This window comes from Schistocerca americana, chromosome 1 (genome assembly GCF_021461395.2).
Source record: "Schistocerca americana isolate TAMUIC-IGC-003095 chromosome 1, iqSchAmer2.1, whole genome shotgun sequence".
Classification (NCBI taxonomy): Eukaryota; Metazoa; Arthropoda; class Insecta; order Orthoptera; family Acrididae; genus Schistocerca; species Schistocerca americana.
Window position 1 is genome coordinate 237,996,167 of NC_060119.1, and position 25,860 is coordinate 238,022,026.

Here is a 25,860-nt window from a genome sequence, read left to right on the forward strand (position 1 = left end):
CTGGCCTTTGGCATGTTAACTGACATGCTTTCGTTTTCCGAACCCCTATTTAAATGGGGCTCCCAAAATCCGATTTCGTAAACCGATTACGCAATGCCATTTATGAGTGGTCATGTTAACGCTTCAAAATCGATTCTGGAAATCCGCTTCTAATTGCTGTTTTTCCAATTCCGCTATCGATTTTCACATTCCCGTAAACGCAACCGCTTTTAAAAGTTCGCGAGTTGTCAAGTTAAGTCTCATTTTCAGAATATTCGGTTAATATGGACTTATTGTGCAGTGAAGGAGAAGCAGATACATTAAGACTGAGCATGAAGCTAACAACAATATTAAAGTGAAGAGACTGTGGTGACTGAATCAGCTGTTTTGCAGACGCCATATTTAAGAGGGCCAGCAAATCCTCTTCAGACCACAACATGTAAACAAGACAGCGAAAAATGATTTCCGAAATTCTGTTTCTGTCTTGCGGGAAATGTGTCACATGTACAGTGACGATGACAGTGATGTAACCGAAGTGTATTCGTGTGTCAGTAGTCGACCGTGCTGACGAAAGCTACACGGAAAAACTGGCAACACGCCGAGAAGTTCGTCTCCACATCACTCCAGGCGCTACAAGAGTCTTGAAGCCATCTAATTGGATGATTGGAACCCGTACAATTGTCCAATGAGATCTATCCAATGCGATCGAAGAGCGGCTGATTCAGTTGTGACGTGCTGTACTGTAGCTGCATTTTGGCCGTTTTTGTAGTGTTTCTCATTTCGTATCTGGATACTACAAATTATATTTCGTTATAATATGATTATAGATTTAAAATTTCATAAGCTTTATTGAGGAGCTGGAGAGAATTCGTGCTGAAAATAGTGTCCCCAATTAATACTAATGTAATAGGCCTATATCCCGATTTACAGTATTTTAACTATGTATGAATGAAATATATTATCTTCTATCACGAATTAAGCTGTGTGGTTTCCTTTCGCTTGCCTAAATAAGGCGTGTCTAATTAGCAGTTGTTCTAGTGAAAGTAATGAATTCTATGTTTTCCAGTGTATGCCGCACAAGAAACTGAAGTTGAAACGCTCTTGTAATTTCCCGAATTGTTCATCTGGATATTACGTAGGTTCAAGGGACGAAGTTGACAACAAGCGTTTCTACAAGTTTCCTAAACAATCTCAAAAGTTGCTTTTGAAGTGGAAAAGTGTTTGTGAGCTGTCACCTGATGTGAACTTTGCTACTGCTTTTGTTTGTGGGGAACCTTTCTCCGAAGACGACTTAACGAATAAAACTAGGCTTAGGCTAGGGGTGTGTTTTCAAAACAAATGACAAGTGTTCGTTACGTAGCTCCTAATATCAGAAGTGTATCGGTTGAAATTGACAAGTCCTTATCATGAATGTGATGATACGTTCGCGAAATAAATAAATTATTACCAAGTGCTAGCCGTGCTGTGGCTAGTGAATTACCAAGCACGAGTTGTGCTGAAAGTGTAGTTCTTTGAGTGATGCACTCCTTAAATTTCTTGTTCCCTCTCAAGATGAATCTACAGATGGTGAGTACTCATGCTTACTCGTAACATCATTTAATCAAGAAACTGTAGTTTTGGGTACAGGAATTTCAGAAGCAGACTGCAGTTCCTGAAAATCAAAAAGTATAGGAATACTCTAACAAGGCTAGCAAAATGTAAACCAAAGCTACATCATGGGAAAAATAAACTAAAAGCACTTAAAGATTTGTATGACAGCAATGCTTTCTCTTTTATAGAAAACAATTTAAAGTCTATTGCTGGAGATTCCATAAACATCCAATTAAGGAACTCCTATGGATCAGCAAATGCTAGGCAATAGACATCTAAGTACAAGGTGTGTCCTTACACAAGTGAAGCCCGTGCCTGTACACATAGGATGTGTCAGTTTATTTTTACCTGCATTTTGTGAAGCATCTGAAATCCCTTATCTGCTATACCTTTCAACCCAGGATTGAATCTTGTAATGATGAAGGCAAGCAGAAGTTGAGGAAATGTGTAGCAATGATAAATATTGTGCTTTGTTGTTTGAGGAAATGGCTTTAGTGAGAATTTTGTGTTATGTTGCAAGTAATAACAGATCACAGGGTTTCAGGATATAGGAAGTTCAAATGTATATGCAGACCATGCATTGATATTCATGGTGAAAGGTATACGTGAAATTGATAGCAGGTTGTTGAATTGAATTTTATTCGATCCCGTAGGATTACATGCTGTTCAGTGAACGTACATGTGATACAGGGCATGTCAAAAATACAAAAATCTTTGTTATCATACTTCCTAACTATTTTAACAGCAGTGATTATAATTAACAATATTTACAAATTTAACGTGAGTAAATGAGCTGTGGCGTTTGCAAATATTTTACAACACTAAAATTCCTTTTCCACCAGATAGTCTTCTAGGTTCTTTGAAAACCTAGTGTCATGTATGTTGTCAGGCAGTTTTTTAGGCAGACTCCTAAATAATCTGATACCTGAGTCCTGGGGTCCTTTTTCAAGCACTGTCAGTCAGTGAGGTGTGTCCTTCTTCCTCTGTGTGCTGTGGGCGTGTACACTAGCATTTGATAGTCCACTTTGTGACATATAGTATAGTTTTGTATATGTCTACAAGGAGGAAAAAATTAAGGTACCTAGTCCTTTGAAGCAGTTTCTACATGTTTCAGAAGTTTTCGTCTTAATGTAATTCTGACAGCTTCTTTTTTTAAAAAAATGCTAACACCCTTTTTATTTCTTGAGTATTTGTGTTTCTACACTGCCACTCCATACTGCAGGTATGGTTTGAAGAGTCCATGGTACACTGTGCACAGAAACTGTTTGCCTGGATATTGTGCAAGCTGCCTCATTATAAATATGACAGAGATGAGTTACTTACAAGACAGAATTAGTATGTTGTTAACATTTCAGCTTGTCATCCACAGTAGTACGTAATAATCTAGTGGATTCTGCTTCTTTTAGTCTCATTTCGTCCACCTCTAAACCCAAGTGCAGACTTCTTATTTCTGAACACTGCATACATAGTCTTTTTTTAGGTTTATAACAAGTCCATTTTTCAGAAGCCATTGAGCTGTGGCGTTTGCAAATATGTATGCTCATTGTTCAGTGTAGTCATGTCATCTGCGTACAGTATTTTCTTCTCTTTCTCTTCAGCAGCTACGTCATTAACAAACAGATTAAACAGCAAGGGCACTATTACTGATTGCTGCGGCACTCCATATGTGATGGTTTTGGTTTTTGACTGATATGCATTCCCTATTGATACTTATTGCTTCTTGTTGCATAGTTGTAATTCTACCCACTCCTCTGCTTGCCCTCAAATACAAGTTTACCAATTTTTTTTATCAGTATTTCATGCTCAATAGTGTCAAATGCTTTGTGGAGATTCAGAAACATTGCAGATACAAACTGTTTTTCGTATAAGGACTGTATAATGTACTATTCTGTCAGACCAGCAATTGCTGATTCCGTAGATCTACTTTTTCTGAAACCGTGCTGTTATGGTATGAGAATGTTGTATTTGTCCAGATATTCAACTAATCTATTATGTAAAAGCATTACCAGGATTTTTGAGAAACCTGGTATCAGTGAAACTGGCCTGTAGTTGTTGACGTCGTCCTTATCCCATTTCTTGTACACTGGTACCACGCTGCCCATCTTCAGTTTTTCTGAAAAAATTCCGTCCCTGGAGAGCTGTCTGCTGTGTCCAGCAATGGTGAGATTATATGCTCACTTACTTGATTTATTACATGATTCGATATTTCGTCATCACCAGCTGATTTCTTGGACTTCAGTTCATCTTCTGTGCCTGGTTTCAAGAACACGGTTGTGCTTGACTTTTGTGATAACTTAGTAGCCTTCTTTTGTGGACTATTTCTTTCCAGTTTTTAATTCTCTGTGACATTTACATAGTTAACATTGAGTATGTAACCATTGCTTTGTTTATTTTCACTGACCTGATACCTATTTCTGTGTTTGATCCAGCTTTTTTCTGTCTTTTATCATTAACTGCTTTCTAAGCTGCCTTTGTCTTGTTTCTTGGGTTCATAATGGTGGCATAAATTGCTCTTGATTTTGCCTCTCATAATATTTTTCTATACTTCTTTTGTAAAACTTTATAGTTTTCAGCTTCACCCCTTCATTTCAGACCTGTAACTTCCTTCTCAGTTCTGTTATTTCACTGGTAATCCACTTTGTCTGATCCTGCATCTTTTCTTGTCTCTTTACTTTTGGGAATGCTGCATTAAAAATCATTTTTAATTGTTGTAATAAATGAATCATATTTTTCATTTGCATACTGCATCTGTAGAGCTTCATTCCTGGTTTCTGTGCTTAATATTGTTGCTTATTTAAAAGTTCTTTTACGTATGTTAATATAAGGCAACTGCAAGAAATAGGACTGAAGATAGTTTGTACAGTTTGTGACCAGGGTGCAACCAACCAGAGAGCACTGAAAGACCTCTGCAATGGTCAACTGAATCCAGTCCATTTCATTTCTTAGTTAGTGTGAACCTATTGCAGTGATTTATGTCATCTCACACCTATTAAAGAATTCTAGAAAGTTGGGTTTAAAAAAGAGGCCAGTTTTGAATTCTTTTTAGAGGGCTTTTCCTCTGGATCAGTAGAAGATGTTTAAGATTTTGCCGAAACTGCAGAGCATCATTTTGTGACTTAAAGGCTTATTTTATTAAAATGAAAGTTAAGGTAACTGCAACTCACCTTAGTCATATGGTTGCTGCAGTTATTGAGACCACTGTAGCATTTAGTACTTTACCTGCCGAGGCATATACACTGCAGACTGTTGAAAAGATACACTGTCTCTAATTCACTAAACAGTTCCCATTATTATCCACAAGATAGCAAATCTTATAAGTGCACCCTCTCTGAAGAGTCACCACATACTGAAATGTAGTACAGCGTATTAAATGAACTAGAAAGTGTTGGAGCTAGGAACAGAGAGAGAGAGAGATAGATAGATAGAGAGAGAGAGAGAGAGAGAGAGAGAGAGAGAGAGAGAGAGAGAGAGAGGGATAAGAAAAATGTTGTAATTAGGTGGAAAACTACAAAATAATCATTGATGTTCATTTGTGACAGATTTAAATAAAAAATGGCCTCCAATTTTTAATCATGAGGGCCTTCAATCAAGACTCACTGGTGAATGTTTTTGTTGCATGTTTGAAACTCCAACACAAACTTTCAGTTCCAGGCAGCACCGGAAACAGTTACAACAAATAACATATCCCTACCTGTAAATTCATTACGTAATTGTGAGGATGATAGATGCATGCCATTAAGCAGTTTAAGGCAATTTCTGGGATCTTATAATACCTTTCTTGACTCCACAAAAGATGATTGCATAGGTGATGAAAAAGTTTTATGCATTGTCTTTACTGATAATACTACTGGTGCTGGTGACAGTGCTGATGAAGAGGCTGATGTAAGGAATGACAGACAAGCAGAGGCATAAATAGCTGGTTAACTTCCGTGAAACATGGGTGGATCGTTTCAAACCAACTGTGATCATTGTAAAAGGCTCTGTTTTCTTCAACATCTACAGAGGATCATATATATACAAGCTTCAGGGATTTTGATACCTTAAATACACCGTTATTATCTGCAAATGACAGCCTAAAGCCCTTATTAACGAAAGTTCAGTCAGTTTTATGGATTTTTATTTAAATATGAGCAACAGGAAAAATTGGAAAATAAATTATAATCATTGCTTAGATTTGCAGAAGGGATAACATTTTGTAAAGCCCACTTTTCTGAACATTTTATATTAAGAAAATATTATGTTACCATTTTTTATTTACAAGTGGTCTCAGATTGGAAACATGCCATCTGTAGTAAAAGAATAGATATGGTTAGGAAAAACTGAATAAAAAGTTTAAAACTGTTTGACAATTCAGAGAGAAATTTTAATATTTGCTTCAGAAATTACAAAAATAGTAGTTAATTTTTGTTTTCAGTTAATTGCTTTTATCCCCATTTTCTGTCTGATACTTTTCTCTTAATCTTGACGTTATATTTGCTTTTGTGGTGAAGCATTTGATTGATTGACTGACTTATTTATTCATCTGTAGAACAATATACATTGTATGGATGTCGTCAAATGTTTGTAAGATATTTCTTATTAGTATAAACATTCATCTTACAGTATTTGTAGCTCCTATACTTGGTTCTACTTTTCTAATCATATCACGAAATTGTTACATAGTACAATGTTTGTGAACATTACGTTGCAGTCTACAATTATTTTAAATATTCACTTACACTGTAGTAGCTATTATTTAGTAAATATTTTTTAGGCTTTGGTTAAAGGTGTGGGGACCATTTTCATCTTTTATTTCTTGTGGCAGTCTATTGTACAATTTTATTACTTAGTATATTCACTATTCTGAGTTTTTGACTTGTTTCTTCTGTTTAGATGTAAACACTGTCTGGATTTGGTTCCATGGTCATATACAGGGTGTTACAAAAAGGTACGGCCAAACTTTCAGGAAACATTCCTCACACACAAATAAAGAAAAGATGTTATGTGGACATGTGTCCGGAAACACTTAATTTCCATGTTAGAGCTCATTTTAGTTTCGTCAGTATGTACTGTACTTCCTCGATTCACCGCCAGTTGGCCCAATTGAAGGAAGGTAATGTTGACTTCGGTGCTTGTGTTGACATGCGACTCATTGCTCTACAGTACGTAGCATCAACAGGGTAGTGTTCATCACGAACGTGGTTTTGCAGTCAGTGCAATGTTTACAAATGCGGAGTTGGCAGATGCCCATTTGATGTATGGATTAGCACAGGGCAATAGCCGTGGCGCGGTATGTTTGTATCGAGACAGATTTCCAGAACGAAGGTGTTCCGACAAAAAGACGTTCGAAGCAATTGATCGGCGTCTTAGGGAGCACGGAACATTCCAGCCTATGACTTGCGACTGGGGAAGACGTAGAACGACGAGGACACCTGCAATGGATGAGGCAATTCTTCGTGCAGTTGATGATAACCCTAATATCAGCATTAGAGAAGTTGCTGCTGTACAAGGTAACATTGACTACGTCACTGTATGGAAGTGCTACGGGAGAACCAGTTGTTTCCGTACCATGTACAGCGTGTGCAGGCACTATCAGCAGCTGATTGGCCACCATGGGTACACTTCTGCGAATGGTTCATCCAACAATGTGTCAATCCTCATTTCAGTGCAAATGTTCTCTTTACGGATGAGGCTTCAGTCCAACGTGATCAAATTGTAAATTTTCACAATCAACATGTGTGGGCTGATGAGAATCCGCTCGCAATTGTGCAATCACGTCATCAACACAGATTTTCTGTGAACGTTTGGGCAGGCATTGTTGGTGATGTCTTGATTGGGCCCTATGTTCTTCCACCTACGCTCAATGGAGCACGTTATGATTTCACACGGGATACTCTACCTGTGCTGCTAGAACATGTGCCTTTACAAGTACGACACAACATGTGGTTCATGCACGATGGAACTCGTGCACATTTCAGTTGAAGTGTTCGTGCGCTCCTCAACAACAGATTTGGTGACCGATGGATTGGTAGAGGCGGACCAGTTCCATGGCCTCCACTCTCTCCTGGCCTCAACCCTCTTGACTTACATTTATGGGGGCATTTGAAAGCTCTTGTCTATGCAACCCCGGTACCAAATGTAGAGACTCTTCGTGCTCGTATTGTGGACGGCTGTGATACAATACACCATTCTCCAGGGCTGCATCAGGGATTCCATGCGACGGAGGGTGGATGCATGTATCCTCGCTAACGCAGGACATTTTGAACATTTCCTGTAACAAGGTGTTTGAAGTCACGCTGGTATGTTCTGTTGCTGTGTGTTTCCATTCCATGATTAATGTGATTTGAAGAGAAGTAATAAAATGAGCTCTAACATGGAAAGTAAGCGTTTCCGGACACATGTCCACATAACATATTTTCTTTCTTTGTGTGTGAGGAATGTTTCCTGAAAGTTTGGCCATATCTTTTTGTAACACCCTGTATTGTGTCGTCTGTGGTGTACAGATTAAGATTTTTTTCTTATATACATTATGTTGTCAATATAATAGAGGGAAACATTCCACGCAGGAAAAATGTATTTAAAAACAAAGATGATGTGACTTACCATACGAAAGCGCTGGCAGGTCGATAGAAACACGAACAGACACATATATACACACAAAATTCAAGCTTTCGCAACAAACTGTTGCCTCATCAGGAAAGAGGGAAGGAGATATTCAGACACAAGCAGACATATTTAAAGACAAAAAGTTTGGGCAGGGATGTCCCATTATGTTGTGTTAGATACATTCACATGGAACTTTCAGAATTCTAGCTTTTTGAATAATTCTTTATGGTGTGCCCTGTTAAAACTATTTGTTACTATTCGTATCGCTGTTTTATGTATCTTGAAAGTAGTCTGTATGTTGAATGCATATATCCAAAGTAGGCTACTTTGAGGGATGAAATGCTGCACACAGGTCCAACAATTCACTCAGGATAACTTCTTTGCCAAAATTCTCATGTTCTGTCCATTTCAATGGGCTATCTACAGTCATTCCCAAAAATTTGGTATCAGTTACACAATCTGGTACATCATTATTTACTTTCAATATAGTATCATTGGGTTTTTCATTTAGTTGAGGTTTATACATTTTGTCTCTTTCACATACAAAGTTACTCTATTTGTTAATGACCTGTTGTGGATGTCTCAGAGGGCTTCAAGGAAGTTTTCTGCTCACAGAGTTTAATTTTTGTCTGATGCATTTGCAAATCGTATTTTCTCTATACCTGACACTCTGTGGGAAATAATTTATATATAAAAGGAAGAGGGCTGGGCCCAATACACTTCCCTGGAGGATACCTATATTAATATATTTAGATCTGATAAGTGTTTTACTACTTTTCTTTTAGGAATATATGGTAGATGTCAACTCTTTGCACCCAGTTTTCTCTCATGACTTAAACCAATTCTGTGCTGTACTCTTTATTCCTAATATTTCTAATTTGTGTTGTGAAATTCTGTGGTCAGCTGTGTCAGATGCCTTTGATAGATTCAAGAAAATACCTGTTGTATCCTCACCCTTGTCTAGTGCTTTGGAACACTTATCTTAAGATGTAGTAACATTTTAAAGGAAATCAGTGGTTAATAACGCAAGTTTCCTGAAATTGGCCTACAGTTGTGACGAATTTTAGATAACAAGTAGGCCTAAATGCTTTAACCGTTTGTACTGATGATACGGTAGCTAAACATGGAATAGATGATACTGTTTTTGTGGCAGTGAAGTAATTCTAATCATCGGAATGTAAGTTATTTGATGGGTGATTGTACTGTAGGTACATCCTCAGTTTTCTCTTAATTACTGCTATGATGGTGAGCTAAGAAAATCATGCACCCGTAGGCTGTCAATGTAAAAATCAGCTCTTTATACTACAGTTATTGTTGTAAAGCTGAGGTAGAGGACACTGTTTACACTTGGTGACAAATGCACAATAAGATAGTTTCGCCAACTGTTAAAAGTGGGCATGGGTGAGAGAGAATGTGTCGAGTAAAGGAACTTAGTTGTTTGCCTGCAGGTAGACTTATTACTCGTGGTTAAATTGCATTAATTCACTTACATGTGTGTCTCGAGGAAAATGCGATAATGTATTAGCTGTAGCTTGAACATCCAAGAAGGAAGGTAGATTGGTGTTTTACTTCCCATCAACTGATCTTGCATAACATAAGAAAAATGTAAAGATAAGATTAAGAAACCAAAATTTTTTTTTAGTAGATTAATGAATTATTCTAATTAATGTTCCGCTATCAATGATGAAATGTACTTCTGTTCACTTCATGAGTTTTTTTCTGTAGTTTTGTGTAATCAGTATGGTCTACGCTTAAAAACCATTTATGTTGTGATGAAAGTGAGTTAGTCACTGCTGTATTGCAGTATGTTATAGCTATGTGGCTGTTGCTGTTCTTGTCGTCTTCAGTTCTAAGACTAGATTGATGTAATTCTCCATGCTACTCTACCCTGTGCAAGCTTCTTCATCTCTGACTAGCAACAACCACCCACATCCTTCTGACTCTGCTTACTCTTGGCCTCATACAATTTTAACTCCCCCCCCCCCCCCCCCCACCACACACACACACACACACACACACACAATACTTCCTTCCACTTAAAGCTATAATTTCTGTTAACAACTGCCTCCTCTTCAGAAACTCTTTTCTTGCCACTGCCATTTTATATCCTCTCTACTTTGGCCATCATTAGTTATTTTACTGCCCAAATAGCAAAACAAATTTACTAGTTGAAGTGCCTCATTTCCTAATATAATTCCCTCAGTATCACCCAGTTTAATTAACTACCATATTCCATTAGCCTTGTTTTGTTCCTGTTGATGTTCATCTTGTATCCCTTTTTCAAGACAATATCCTTTTCATTCAACTGTTCTTCTAAGTCCTTCGCTGTCCCTGACACAATTACAATATCTTTGGCAAACTTAAAAGCTGTTATTTCTTCTCCCTGGACTTCAATTCCTCTTCCAAATTTTTCTTTGGTGTACTTTACTGCATGCTCAATGTACAGCCTGAATAAACTACAACCTTGTCTCACTCCCTTCTCAACCACTGTTTCCATTTCATGCCACTCAAATCTTATAACTGCTGTCTCAACATTGTCAAAGCTGTCTCTAAGTCTACATAGACCTTGCACACCAGATGGAAGAGTTTTGTCATGGCTGGCTCTCCCAAGGCTATCAGTAGTTCTGATGGAATGGTGTCTACTCCTGGGGCCTTGTTTAGACTTAGGTCTCTCAGTGCTTTGTCAAATTCTTCTTCCCACTCATTTTCATCTATGACCTCTTCTGTTTGTATAATGTTGCCTGCAAGTTTATCTCTCTTTATAGACCCTCTATATACTCCTTCCCCATTTCAGTTTTCCCTCTCTGCTTAGGACATGTTTTCCATCTGAGCTCCTGATGTTGAAGCAGCAGTTTCTCTTTTCTCCAAAGGCCTCTGTAATTTTCCCGTAGACAGTGACTATATTTCTCCTAGTGATATATGCTTCTAAATCCTAGCATTTGGCTTAGCCATTTTGCACTTTCTGTTGATCTCATTTTTTAAAAATATTTGTGTTCTCTTTTACATGCTTCATTCACTGCATTTCTGTATTTTCACCTTTCATCAATTAAATTCATTATCTCCTGTGCTATCCAAGGATTTCTACTTGGCCATGTGTCTTTTACCTATTTGATCCTCTGCTGCCTTCGCTATTTCATCTTTCTAAAGCTACCCATTCATCTTCTACTGTATTCCTTTCCCCTGTCCTTGTCAAACATTGCCTAATGCTGCCTCTGAAATTCTCAACTTGTCCAGGTCCCGTCTTTTAATTTCCTGCCTTTTTGCAATTTCTTCTCTTAAAATCTACTGTTCATAACCAATAAATTGTGGTCAGGGTCCACATCCTCCCTGGAAATATCTTAAGATTTAATATCTGGTCCCTAAATCTCTGTCTTACCATTATAAAATCAATCTGAAACCTTCCGGTGTCCCCAAGTCTCTTGAATGTATACAACCTTCTTTCTTCCTCTTTCATTCCTTTCTCCCAGTTCATATTCACCTACTATTTTTACTTCTCCTCCCTTTTCTACTATCATATTCCAGCTACCCATCACTATTAAATTTTCATCAGGCATTTCTTCAGTCTCTTCATCGTCAGCAGAGCTAGTTGGCATAGAAACTTTTTCTACTGTGGTGGGTGTGGATTTTGTGTCTATTTTTGCTACATTAATGCATTCACAATGCTGTTCATAGTAGCTTACTCACATTTCTATTCTCTTATTCATTATTGAACCTACACTAGCATTACCCATATTTGATTTTGTATTTATAATTCTGTATTCACCCAACCAGAAGTCCTGTTTCACCTGCCATTGAAGCTTATAATTCCCACAATGTTGTACCAGAACCTATCCATTTACCTTTTCAAATTTTTTTAACCTATCTGCCCAATTGCAGGATCTAACATTCCACACTCCAATCCATAAAATGTGCCAGTTTTGCTTTTCATAATGAAAACATCCCCCTGAGTAATCCCTGCCCAGAGATCCAAATGGGCGGCTATTTTACCTCCAGATTATTTTACCCAAGAGGATGCCATCATTATTTAACCAAACAGTAGAGCTGCACGCCCTTGGGAAAACATTGCGGCTGTAGTGTCCCCTTGCTTTCAGCCATTCGCAGTACCAACAAACCCCCCAGGGGGTCCACAACCCTTTTGTGGATACGTGCGTAGCGAGCATGGGACCCCGAGCTAGTGTGGCCCTCTTTCCTTTCTGGGCTGCATACCTTCCTTTTCCACATCCTTTCCCATCCCCCCACCTCCACCTCTTCCCTTCCCTTTATCCCCCTCTGGGAGTATGTTTCGTGCCTACGTCCGGAGACAGACGCTTGAAAATGTAAAACAGTCTCTCTCCTTCACTTTCTCTGCTGGCAGGTCTCTGTCTTTCCTTTGTCCTTCTCTTTTCCTTACCTCTTCTCTTTACCTCTTCTCTTTACCTCTTCTCTTTACCTCTTCTCTTTACCCTCTTCTCCACTGCGGCGTTTGAGACCTCTCTTCTTTCCTTTCCTTTTCTTTGTTCCTCCCTTTCTCTTTTTTCCTCCCTGTGCATCTCTGAAGGCTGACCCACACATTCCCATGCGTAGCTGGTGATGGGGTAACACGTAATTCCCCGCCCTGGGTAGACAGGTAGGATACATACGTACCCCCTGGTAATGGCCTGGCCCACGGAGGGGTGATTACCTGAGCTGTTACCTTACGAAAGTGCCGATTGGTCCCTCCGTCCGTTTCTCGGGAGGTGTGACCTGAGGTGTGAACGATCACCTCAGGCGGTAGTGCCCTCAGAGAGGGCCCCCACAAGGAAGGAGCGCGCCATCGCAGACACCGGTAATCATGAGGCGATACTCACGCAATGGTTTCATCATCATCTACTATGTCTGTTCACTAGCAAAAGTTCAATGAGTCTCAGCCACAGACACTTCTTCCGTCAGTGCCACAGTTCCTTGTTGTTTCTCGGTTGGATAAAGGTCAAGACTTCTCCACAGTCAACCGTTTCATTATTCAGAAAGGTGTCGACGCAATTGCAGGTCCTGTAAAGTCTTGTTCCCGATTACGAAATGGCACCTTGTTGTTAGAAACAGTCAGTGCCCTCCAGGCACAAAAATTGCTGTGTACTTCACTGCTACATGCCTTCCCTGTCCGGGTGGAAGCGCACCACACTTTAAATTCATCACGTGGGGTGGTTTATACACGCTCCCTCCACGGATTGTCCGACGAGGGAATTCAAAACTACCTGTCTGACCAGGGCGTAAAGGCTGTTCATCGAGTCATGAAAAAGGTTACCAAGAACTTGGTTCCGACCCGTACTGTCTTCTTGACATTTGACAGAGTTCAACTTCCATGGACCATAAAAGTGGGCTATGAGAGAATTTCCATTCGCCCTAACATCCCAAACCCTACGCTTTGCTGTCGGTGTCAGCGGTTCAATCACACCAGCCACTCATGTTCCAATCCGGCCAAATGTGTTACGTGTGGCAAGGATGCCAATGAGGGTGCTTGTCCACCTCCATCCCCTCGTTGCGTCAACTGTATGGGTGACCACCCTGCTTCCTCTAGAGATTGCCCCATTTTCAAAGACGAGTGGCTCATTCAGGAAATCAGAGTGAAGGAAAAGGTGTCGACCTTTGTTGCTCGAAAGTTATTCACCAGTCGAAAGCCCACTGCGCCTCACGCAGGTAATTACAGCACTGTCCTTGCCTCTCCTTGGCCTACAAAGGAAGCAGCCACGCAGACTTGTGATCTCACCTTTAGTGCCACGGTTGTCAGATCGGCCAACCTCCCCACTATCACCTGCTCACTCTATGGTTCACCCTTCATCGGGTTCTGCTAAATCACGAGCCCCAAAATCAGACACCGGGACTTCCAAAAAAGAGCATACTCTTGAAGATTTTTACATACCCCGACTTCACAACCATCGATTCCTCCCTTATCTCAACATCCTGTCTCCAAGAAGGCTAATAAGAAACCCACTTCCTGTCCTTCTCCGTCACGGTGTGTCTCATCTACAGCACCTCTTGCTGGTAACCGCCCTCAGCCGTCTTCTGTGTCGCCAAGGCGCACTGCTGGCGGCCGATCAACCGGCCGATTGCTGGTGGCAGGAGCTGCTCCTGAACAACCTATGGATCAGGATCTTCTGCCTTTGGCTGAATGCTGTTCCACGCTGTTGGTTGCCGGCTCTGAGCAGTCGTTGAGTTGAGGGCAACCTTGACCACATTCTTCCCTTTTCTGTCCACCCTATGTCCATTATCCATTGGAATATCCACAGCATTTGACCCAATCGGGATGAATTGTCGATCCTCTTACGATCCAACTCGCCAGTCATCTTCTGTCTTCAGGAAACAAAGCTGCGTCCCCACGATCGCTTTGTTTTCCCTCATTTTCAGTCAGTCCAATTTGATCTCCCCTCTGTTTATGGCACTCCAGCACATGGAGGACTCATGATTCTTCTCCATGATACTGTCCATTATCACCCAATCCCCTTAAACAGTTCCTTCCAAGCTGTTGCTGTCTGTCTTTCCCTTCTGGGTACACCTTCTCTCTTTGTACTGTATACATTCCATTGTCCACACCAATGGCAAGAGCTGATCTCCTTCATCTTCTTAGGCAGCTTCCACCCCCCTATTTGCTGGTTGGGGACTTCAATGCCCACCACCCGCTTTGGGGATCTCCGCGTCCTTGTCTGCCCAGCTCACTATTGATAGACATCTTCCACCAAACAGATCTTGTTTGCCTCAACACTGGGGACGCTACATTTTTGTCTGCCTCCATGACAAATTTCGCCCATTTGGACCTTTTGGTCGGTACTGTTGCGCTAGCTCGGCACTTTCAATGCTTCGCTCTTGCTGATACACACTCGAGTGATCACTTTCCCTGTGTCCTTACATTGCAACTACAACTACCATATATTCGCCTGAGACGCTGGAAGTTTGCCCAAGCCAATTGGACTCTTTTTTCATCTCTAGCGACATTCGATGACTGTCACTTTCCTAGCGTCGATGATGAGGTCACTCATATTACAGAAGTTATTCTTACAGCCGCGGAATGTTCAATACCTCGCACCTCCGATTTGCCCCGGTGGCCCCCATTCCTTGGTGGAATGAGGCATGCCATGATGCAATACCTGAGCGGCGATGTGCTCTTCGCGTTTTCTACCACCATCCTACTTTGGCCATCTGTATCCACTATAAGCAGTTCCGTGCGCAATGCCATTGCATCATCCGCAGTAGCAAGAAGGCAAGCTGGCTGTGCACAATGCCATCGTGTCATCCGCAATAGCAAGAAGGCAAGCTGGGACTTCTTTACTAGCTCATTTAACACCTTCACTCGCTCCTCTCGGAAGTTTGGAGTCGGATTCGACGGTTATCTGGCGCACCTAGTTGCTCCCCGGTCTCTGGGCTCACTGTCACGCATGATACCTTAGTGGACCCCGTCGCAATTTCTAACTCATTGGGTCAACACCTTGCTGAGATTTTGAGCTCTTCAAATTACCCACCAGCTTTTCTCCCGAAGAAACCTGCAGCGGAAGTGCGATCTCTTGATTTCTCCTCTCAAAATCGCGAAAGCTATAATACTGTTTTCTCCATGCAGGAACTCCAACACGCACTCTCTTCCTCTTGCTCTTCGGCCCCAGGACCTGATGGTATCCACATCCAAATGTTGCTGCATTTATCATACCATAGTCTGCGCTACCTCCTTCGTCTTTATAATCGAATTTGGACCGACAGTACTTTTCCCAGAAGATGGCGGGAAGCTATCGTCGTTCCTGTTCCAAAACCTGGAAAGGACAAACATCTCCCCTCTAGCTATCACCCCATTTCTTTCATGAGTAGTGTATGTAAGGTTTTGGAGCATATGGGGAATTGCCGCTTAGCCTGGTGGCTGGAGTCCCGAAGTCTTTTAACATCTGCCCAATGCGGTTTCCGAAAGCATCGTTCTGCCGTTGACCATCTTGTTGCTCTCTCCACTTATATCATGAACAATTTTCTCAGGAAACACCAAACAGTAGCAATATTTTTTGATCCGGAGAGAGCATACGATACCTGTTGGAGGACAGGCATCCTCCCCATGCTGTACTCTTGGGGCTTTCCAGGTCGGCTGCCCCTTTTTATCCGTGAATTTATAGCAGAGCACACATTTAAAGTGCGGGTGAACACTACTCTCTCCCGTACTTTCTCCCAAGAAAATGGGTTACCCCAGGGCTCCGTGCTAAGTGTTGTACTGTTTGCCATTGCCATAAATCCAATTATGGATTGTCTCCTTCCCGATGTTTTTTGCTCCCTCTATGTGGGCGATTTTGCAATCTACTACAGCTCTCAATGGAGCAGCCTTCTTGAACAATGTCTTCAAGGATGTCTTGATCACCTCCACTCTGGGAGCATCGAAACCAGCTTCCGCTTTTCTCCCAGTAAGATCGTTTGTGTCAATTTTTGGCATCGTACGGAGTTTCTTCCGCCTTCCTTACCTCTAGGCCCTGTCAACCTTCTGTTCGCAGACATTGCTAAATTCTGGATGTTTGACAGAAAACTGTGCTGGTCCTCCCATGTTTCCTATCTTTCGGCTCGCTCTCTGCGAACCCTCAACACCCTTCGTGTTCTGAATGGTACCTCCTGGGGAGCAGACTGAGTGGTCCTTCTCCGTCTCTATCGTACCTTAGTGTGCTCAAAATTGGACTATGGAAGCATAATTTACTCCTCTGCTCGGCCATCTATTCTTTTTCCACCAGCCCTGTGGAAAGCCTTTATGCTGAGACTGCTGAACCTCTGCTGTCCAATCGGCGGGCTGTCCTTCTGAGTCGTTATGCTACCCATCTATCTTCCATGCCTGCTAATCCGGCCCATGTAATTTTTTTTGACGCTTCCTTGGATTTAGGGTATGCAGGCCGCCCTTCCTCTCTACTACCACAGGGAGTCCACTTTCGTCAACTGCTACTTTCTTTCCTTCCACTTTCCTAAAACTTTCTTGACAACTTGGGGCACAGCACTGCCTTGGCTCCAGCTCCGGACCTGCCTGCTCCATGACCTTTGTCAGTTTCCTAAGGATGGTACCCCTTCTCTTGTTTATCGTCGGGCATTTGCTGCACTATGCGCACAAATGTAGGATGCCACATTTATTTAAAGTTATGGCTCAAAAACATCATTTGGTGTTGGGAGTGCCTATATTGTTGGCGACACTCCTAATTGATTTCGGCTTCCTGACCAGTGTTTGGTTTTTACTGCGGAGCTTTATGCTGTTCTCCAGGCTGTCCAATACATCCGTCGCCATCAGTGGATACAGTATATTATCTGCTCAGATTCACTCAGCTCTCTCCTCAGTCTCCAAGCTCTCTACCCTGCCCACCCTCTGGTCCACCGGATTCAGGACTGCATCCACTTGGGGGGGGGGGGGGTTGTGTCTGTGGCGTTCCTCAGGAACCCAGGACATGTTGGTATCTGTGGAAACGAGGCGGGCAATATAGTGGCCAAGGCTGCACTCTCTCTTCCTCAGCCTGCTGTTTGCATGGTTTCCTTTGCCGATCTATGGAGTGTTTTATGTCGTCGTGTTGCTATTCTATGGCACACACATTGGTCGACACTTCCCAATAATAAATTGTGGGACATGAAAGCTCTTCCCTGTGCTTGGACCTCTTCCTCCCGAACCCGTCGTCGGGAGGAGGTAATTGTAACTAGACTCTGGATAGAGCGCTGTCTTTTTAGCCATCGACATCTTTTAAGTGGCGACCCCCCCCCCCCCCCCCTCCCCCCGCTTTGTCCCCACTGCTCTCAACTGTGGAGGGTGAGACACCTTTTACTTGAGTGCCCCTATTTTTCTCTGTTATGCACCCGTCTACAGCTGTCACCTGATATATCTTCCATTTTAGCAGATGACATGCGCTCAGCCGATCACGTTTTCGAGTTTATTAGTGTCAGTGAGATGATGTTAGTCATTTGAAGCTCTTTTTGGGGACAAACAACCCCCCTTCTATAGTGGTTTTATAAGCTTTTCTTCTGTTTTTAGTTTCCCCACTTTTGTGAGTTTCGCACCCATTGCTGCTGGTTTCCAGTTTGGTTTTTACCTTTTCCCAAGTCACAGACTGGACGCTAATGACCGTAGCAGTTTTGCACCCTAAAACCATAAAAAAAAATTTACCGACAAATAAGGCCATATTGGTTGAATGTTACAAGGCCAGATTAGTCAGTCATCTAGACTGTTGCTCCAGCAGCCACTGAAAAGGCTGCTGCCCCTCTTCGGGAACCATACATTTATCTGGCCTCTCAACAAGTTGTTCTGGTTGCAACTATGGTATGGCTATGTCTATCACTGAGGCACACAAGCCCCCGCATCAATGGCAAGGTCCATTGTTCATGGGGGAAGATAGCCACATTTAAATTGTTTTATTCTGATGCCAGCCGAAAACATAACTTTGGAAGTTCAGAAGATTTGTATTTGTAAAATTGAAAGCACAAAAAGAAATAACCCACAGTGTTGTCTTTGTCTTTAGTTTATCTCCACATAATGTGGGGTGCTGCTATCACTCTTCGTTTCCATCTTTTAACACGGGACGTGTGCTTCTCGGAAACCAGATGGACCACAAATTTTTAATGATGAAGAGGAGCACTCATTTGTTGCCCACTTCGTCAAGCTATCAGAGTTTGGTTTTCCTGTAGATGTAAGTGACTTTCGATCAATTGTGAAAAGCTGCTACCAATGTAGAGGAATAACTTTTAATATATTTAAAGACAATACACCAGGCTTTGATTGGGTTAAAATGTTTCTGTGCAATCATACTAAATTGTCAGTGAAGTTTACACAAAATATACAGAATGAGGACCTGTATTTCAGAACCAACCATTAGCACATACTTAGAGCATCTAAGTGTATTGCTGACAGTGAGATTTTTAACTGTGGCGAGACAAATGTATCAGATAACCCTAGAAATAATAGTGTAAAACTGGGAGCTAAATATCTGAATCACGTATGTAACCACAGCAACCGTGATAACATTTTTGCAGCAATGCTGAAGGTAAATTGTTGCCACCTTATGTGGTTTTCAAAGCTGGCAATTTGTGCTTGGTTAACTGATTTGGGGGAGGGGACCAAACAGTGAGGTCATAGGTCCCATGGGATTAGGGCAGGATGGGGAAGGAAGTTGACCATGCCCTTTAAAAGAATCCATCCTGGCATTTGCCTGAAGGGGTTTAGGGAAATAACAGTAAACGTGAATGAGGATGGCTGGGCGCAGGTTTGAACAGTTGTCCTCCTGAATGACCATTTGTGGTCTTCCTGGATGAGAATGGGCCACTTGGAGCTAGATAAGGGAGGTTGCATCTAGTGTGGAATTTTTTTTTTGTTTTATCTAAAAACCATTTACGGCAGGTTTTTTTTAAAAAAAATTAGCATCTTTGGATTAACCAACTTCCACACTACCAGAGGCATTAAAGAACATTTTGACCAGCAGCTGGAGAGAAAAAAACCAAGAAGATACCTGCAATCTGTCTGCATTTACCCCATGGTGGGGTAAGTGTGGCCAATCTCTGAGATTGTCTGGCAAAGGCAGAAGACAGGAAACAACTATCAGACCTCTCTACACTACTGACTCACCTGGGACAATAGGGAACACAAATCCAGCTCCTTTTTTCGGCAAATAGGAAATGCACATTCCTCTTTCCCAACTGTATTCCTAACTTGGCCAACATAATACTTAAAATTCTTCTTGGTGGCAAAATGAACCAAAACAAAATCACAAGACCTCACTTCATCATCATCTATTAACCCTTAAAAGGTTTGGGCTTCATCATCGTCTGTTTCGCTGCATCTCTCTTCCCCAGATGAAAGGGTTTCTAGTTCACTGTCTGTATAATCACCAATTTTATTTATTTACTGAGAACTTCAATTTGTTCTTGCTCTGGATCAAGGTCTTGTTTAAAACTGGTCTTATATTACTCGCTGCTGCTGCTTCCAATTCATCTTTTGACTGGAGCACTAGTGTAAACTGCAGATTGTGTTTGCTTTGATTTACCTTCTTGTCTCCTGGCTTTTGGAAAAGGTCTGTACCCTTCAGGAGGTGGAATTTCAGTTAGGCCTGCACTTGGAGTGGAAAGTGAAGCATCACACAAAGTTGCATGGTCCACAGGAGAAAGTGTATCACATCTTGATGTAGTTACTTGTGATGGTCCAAAATCTTCTCCAGTAAAAATTCAACTTCCTAAGTTGCCACAATCCAGGCACCTTGAAGCAAGATGCGGGAAAGTAGATATGCATTCCCACGAAACGAAGTGATCTCTGAAATAGTGACTTGGCAACCTGGATGCATCCTCATCCAGTGAGCCATTGCTATTATTAGGTATCCCTTAGGCAGTCCATATACTATGATATCTAGTGTCTGCATCCTGTGGGAACAATGTAGTGGGAATGTCAGAGGGGTGATTCCAACATCCCTGGCCCTATTGATAATGTCAGTGCTAATATAACTTGTACAGTTGTCCAGAAGTGTGACTATGTGACTATCTTTCGAACTACTTATCTGCTTAGCTGTATACTTCAGAACTTCAAGGAACAATTTGGTTGTCATATATCGAGATTTTTATTAATTTACGCGTGTGGTTCCGTGGGAACAAATTGAGGAGAAAATCTCCAAGGCCATGGAACGTATCAGTACATGAAATTGCAACATAAAACTAATAACATATAAAATAAAATGTTTATTGACCCAAAATAAGTCAAGCCATAAATTTAAATAAACTCATATCAACAATATAACATAAGAATCAGCTAAATTTTTCAAGGAACTTTTCAACGGAATAGGAGTGACCCACGAGAAAACTCTTCAGTTTCAATTTGAAAGCGCATGGATTACTGCTAAGATTTTTGAATTCTTATGGTAGTTTATTTAAAATGGATGCAGCAGTGCAAGCACATCTTTCTGCACAAGAGTTAAGGAAGTGCGATCCAAATTCCGATTGTATTTCTACTGAGTATTAACTGCGTGAAAGCCGCTAATTCTTGAGAATGAGCTGATATTGTTAACAAGAAACGACAGTAAAGAATATATATATAATAGAGGGAAACATTCCACGTGGGAAATATATATATAAAAAACAAAGATGCTGTGACTTACCAAATGAGAAAGTGCTGGTAGATAGACACAATAAAAAAACACCCACAAATTTCAAGCTTTCACAACCAAAGGTTGCTTCATCAGGAAAGAGGGAAGGGGAGGGAAAGACGAAAGGATGTGGATTTTAAGGGAGAGGGTGAGGAGTCATTCCAATCCCGGGAGCGGAAAGACTTACCTTAGGGGGAAAAAAGGACAGGTATACACTCGCACACACACATATATCCATCCGCACATATACAGACACAGGCAGACATATGTAAAGGCCTTCACATATATCTGCCTGTGTCTGTATATGTGTGGAGCTTTACGCTGTTTTTGGAAACTTTTGTTTGATCCATCCAGCACCTCACAGAGAAAAGAGAGTATAGCATCTTCCATTGTTAAATGACTTCTAAAGCAGAACTGTACATTTGATAGCAAATTAAGTGATATAAAATGATCAATTGTCTTTACATACACAACCTTTTCAATAACTTTAGCAAGCACTGATGACATTGAAATAGGTCTAAAATTATCTACATTATCCCTTTCTCACTTTTTATAAAGTGGATTTACTACTGAGTGCTTTAATTGTTCAGGAAACTGGCCATTCCTACAGGAAAAAATTCAAGTACAGGGCTAACATGTGCAGTGCAGTACTTTAATATTCTGCTAGGCATGCTATTATATCCATGAGAGATCTTAGTTTTCAGTGATTTGTCAGTATCACAGAGGAATATTTCAGACATCAGTCTCGGGAAGGCATTTTCCAAGAGAGTTTTATGATTCCCTGTATAAATTAAGTTTTTATTTAATTCACCAGCAATGCTCAGAAAATGATTGTTAAATACTGTACATATATCTGACTTATCGATAATAGAAATATTTTTACTATGAACTGACTTTACATCGTTGATGTTGTGCTGCTGACCAGACACTTCCTTCACAACTGACCATATGGTTTGTAGCATTGCTCTTTGGGGACGAAAATAAAAAGAATTGTTACTTTTTTTTAATGTCGAAAAGGTGAATACTTTTGGTGGGCCACTTGGCAACAGAATCAGGGATTTATTACACTATTATAATAACATACATTGACCATTAAATACCTGAATAAGAGCAGCATTTTGATATATATATTTGAGATCGCTCGGAAGAAACATTATCATTTCTGTGCATTTTTTTTATAGTCGCGATGTAGTCATACCCGGATCAACACTAGGGGACCAGAGGATTTATAGACTTTAAAAGAAATGCAACACTACACAAAAAAAATTGGTTCAGAAATAATGGGAAAACGATAATATTCCTTCTGGCTCATGCTGCGTTCGGTCCATCCGCGTGATCGTAATTTCTGATGATGAAGTAACACAAAAATAATTATCATTCAGTTAAATAAGGAGATGGAATCATCAAGGTTAATTTACAAAAATAATCACACTTATCTTTAACACATGTTTTTTTTTTAATGCTACGTACATTTTCATATTAAATTACAATAGATGACCATTGTGGTTAAATACTTTATACATAAGTCAAAATGTCCTCTTGATGCTGTCTGTTCGTAATCAGTTACTAGAAACTACATGCTTTCTGATTGAAAAAGAAATAACATTTAGCATTTTCACTCAATATTTACACATAGAATATAAAATACAGTTACGGAACGCAGCAAGCCCGCGTCCGCCCCTCATGGAATACAAACAGTAAAAGGTGAGGCGCCAAAAGCCTCATTTGTCTTGAAAACAACAGAATTCTTTTTTATACCATTAATCGATACATGTACATAGAGATTTACTGGCACCGCGCAAGAACGGCAAAGATAAAGAATAATAGATTCTGTCGCTGCTATGCGATGGTTCATTTCTTTTACTTTACAATTGTTCGATAACTGTAGGCCATCAGGCGTTTACTATTGAGCGTATATTAATGTTTGTGAGGCAAAAATTACTAATATTACAGGTTTTAATTTTATCCTGTGAATTAGATATTCTATTTGTGTACCACGTTCTCTTTGCCTTCCTCATAACATTTTTAAGTACCTTACAATACTGTTTGTAATGTGACATTGTAGCTCGATTGTGACTGCTTCTAACGTTTTGATATAATTCCCACTTTGTTCTACATGATATTCTTATCCCATTAGTGAGCCACCCAGGCTGCCTTTAACTGCTAGTCCCCATTTAGAACATTCTAATGGACAGCAATTCTCAAAGAGCATGAGAAATATGTTAAGGAAAGCATTATATTTGTCATCTATGTTATCGGCACTATAAACATCCTGCCACTCTTGTCCCTTAATGAGGTTTAAAAAATGCTCTATTGCCATTGGATTAGCTTCCTACATAGTTTGTAGTTATATGTGACATTTGTTTGAGTAAAAAAGCCTTTTAGTGTTAAAATTTGTGCACCGTTGTGTTGGAAAAAACAGTCTGCATCAGATCATATGAGTTTCGGAGGTCTACCAACATCCTGTTTCTTGCACAATCATATACAAAATTAATATTGAAGTCACCACATATGGTACTTCCCATAAAGTGAACAAAGAACTTGCTCTAGCTTGAGCAGAAATCCAATACTTCCATTTGACGCACCATCCAGAAATTTGTCCTTCGTATGGACTCGCAAAAAAATGAACATTGGTGGTATTGTCATTCCTGAGGCTGAACAGAAGGCTCACATAGCCACATTTTCACCTCTTTTTTATGTTGCCACCACTCCCAATTGCTTATTACCACATTCAGCAATAACTTTAGATGGCTGCATTACCATAGGAATGTCACATTCATCGAAGTTCATTAGCCTATCTGGAGTGAACTTACGTTTGTCCAGTGCACTCAAAAGGTTGTCGAAGAAAAGGTTAACATTTACTTTGTTAAATGCTGCATCCCTTACAAAGCTCATTATTTTCAAGTTTACAAAGAGATAGCTTCTGTTGCCTCTGTAAGAATTCCTGTATCCAGTTCTTGTGGCCTTCTTTTACCACAGAGTGAACTGTTTCATCATCAATATTAGCCCTGTCAATTTTGCGGATATATGTCCTCAAAATCTACAATATAGAAAATTTACTTAAAATCATTTATAAAAGTAAAATTATGAAACTGAAAGTTGGCCTCTGTTTTAAACCAGGACTGGGGTAGCAATGGACACTGTCCACACTTACCCCTCTTCAGTTGTTCACACTTGCCCCAAGGGGCCATTTTGGGTATGAAACCAAATAGTAATGAATTTATTTTATTTAGCTGAAACGTTGCACAAGAAAAATATACACCACTTTTTATAGATTTATAAACCACAACTTATAAAACGATATGCACTAACCTTCTCTACTAATTTTGAAATTTGTTTACCGCAAAAATCAAATAGAAAGGACTGAAATTGTATTTTCACTTCTCTAGCATGCAACAATAACTAGACTGATGCTAAATTTTGTTTGATTGTTTACTACATCCTGTGGAACTGCCAATATGAACATACAAAAATTCCAAAGAGTATTTCTGTGAAATTATTTCGTGTTCACTGTTACCCTATGTCCACACCGATCCCACTCTCCCCTAAATTTCACAAAACGTGAGTGATTCAATGTTGTGTTTTTGAAGACTGATTCATTAGCATGTTCCTACTTGCTGTATGAAATTTGCTAGGAGATATTGTCCTCATTGGAGACAACCTGTCCTCGCACATTAGCAGTAAAGTATTAGAACTGTGTGAGAAGAATCAAATCAAATCAAGTTCATTTATCTGCCATCTAAAGCAACCCATCTATTTCAGCCTCTGAATGTTAGTTTCTAGAGGTCACTCAGACAAGCTTGGGGAAAAGTTTCATTTGTTTGAAGAGACTCTCCTGGAAGATCACAGTTCCACAGAATTCCAAAGGGTTAAATGCCTGGTCTTTTAAGAAAATTAGTAGATGCAGTTGAGCTTAACAGACAATAAAATTTAATTTATGGTTTTAGGAAGTGTGGAATTGTTCCTATTGATAAAGATCCTGTATTAGCTTGTGGTCCAAGTAAAGATGCAGATTCTTAAATTGTCGAAGAAGTTTTTACAGATTCATTGATTGCTCGTAGAAATGAAATGGTTGGGAGCGATCAGTCTGGGCAGAGAAGGAAGAAAATCAGTATTCATGCTGGGAAGTGTCACCGTAAGAGATGGTGTCCAGCTTCAACAAACTAAACAAGTCAAACCAAAGAGAAACCCAGTCAACAACCAAAGCGCTCTACAGCGCATGAAAAATCCTCCTCAAATGATGGCAGTGATGTTTGATGACTCAGACATATATCCAGAAACAGTTTCTGACTTAGCTGATCCATCAGGGACTATGATGATACTAAATCTCTAAAAGATTTATGTAAGATTGATGATTTTGTCATAGTTAAATATTATGAATTACAATTCCAGGGAAGATTGTTAAAATTACAGAAGATGATCCAATGGTTGACTACGGACTTAAGGAAACATTAATGGCATTGGACTGAGAAGCACGACAAGTTGCAGTATGAATGGAAAAATGTTGTGAAGAAAACTAAATCTCCACAGCAGGTTTTATCCAAGAGAAAAACTCTTTTTGTGGTTCCAGAGTTGAATCAATACATTCATTAAGCACTTTAAATATGTGTTATGTTTGAATTAACTTTGTCCTGAGTGAAAGTTTTGT

At 40.3% G+C, this 25,860-nt stretch overlaps 1 long non-coding RNA gene across 1 annotated transcript; it reads left to right on the forward strand.

Annotated features, from left to right (window-relative positions):
- LOC124623600 lies at positions 1-25,838 on the forward strand. The gene is made up of 3 exons (XR_006980700.1): positions 1-738; positions 1,046-1,545; positions 25,605-25,838. It is a non-coding gene; the product is annotated as an uncharacterized LOC124623600 (long non-coding RNA).
- Positions 25,839-25,860: the final 22 nt, after the last annotated feature.